Source organism: Triticum dicoccoides, chromosome 4A (genome assembly GCF_002162155.2).
Source record: "Triticum dicoccoides isolate Atlit2015 ecotype Zavitan chromosome 4A, WEW_v2.0, whole genome shotgun sequence".
NCBI classification, from domain to species: domain Eukaryota; kingdom Viridiplantae; phylum Streptophyta; class Magnoliopsida; order Poales; family Poaceae; genus Triticum; species Triticum dicoccoides.
In genome coordinates this window covers 602,274,561-602,275,376 of record NC_041386.1, presented here as the reverse complement: position 1 = coordinate 602,275,376, position 816 = coordinate 602,274,561, and positions in this window count along the sequence as shown.

The following is an 816-nucleotide window of genomic DNA, read 5'->3' as shown; positions in this document are numbered from 1 at the left end:
GGAATAGGATTCGCGGAGGGGGAAAAGAGAGAGAGGGGGCCGGCCACCTCTCCTAGTCCTAATAGGACTAGGGGAAGGGGAAGGCGCGCAGCCCATGAAGGGCTGCCTCTTCTCTTTTCCACTAAGGCCCATCATGGCCCATTTAGCTCCCCGGGGGGGGGGGTTCCGGTAACCTCCCGGTGCTCCGGTAAAATCCCGATTTCACCCGGAACACTTCCGATATCCAAACATAGGCTTCCAATATATCAATCTTTATGTCTTGACCATTTCGAGACTCCTCGTCATGTCCGTGATCACATCTGGGACTCCGAACAACCTTCGGTACATCAAAATGCATAAACTCATAATATAACTGTCATCGTAACCTTAAGCGTGCGGACCCTACGGGTTCGAGAACAATGTAGACATGACCGAGACACGTCTCCGGTCAATAACCAATAGCGGGACCTGGATGCCCATATTGGCTCCTACATATTCTACGAAGATCTTTATCGGTCAAACCGCATAACAACATACGTTGTTCCCTTTGTCATCGGTATGTTACTTGCCCGAGATTCGATCGTCGGTATTCCAATACCTAGTTCAATCTCGTTACTGGCAAGTCTCTTAACTTGTTCTGTAATACATCATCCCGCAACTAACTCATTTAGTTGCAATGCTTGCAAGGCTTAAGTGATGTGCATTACCGAGAGGGCCCAGAGATACCTCTCCGACAATCGGAGTGACAAAACCTAATCTCGAAATACGCCAACCCAACATGTACCTTTGGAGACACCTGTAGTACTCCTTTATAATCACCCAGTTATGTTGTGACGT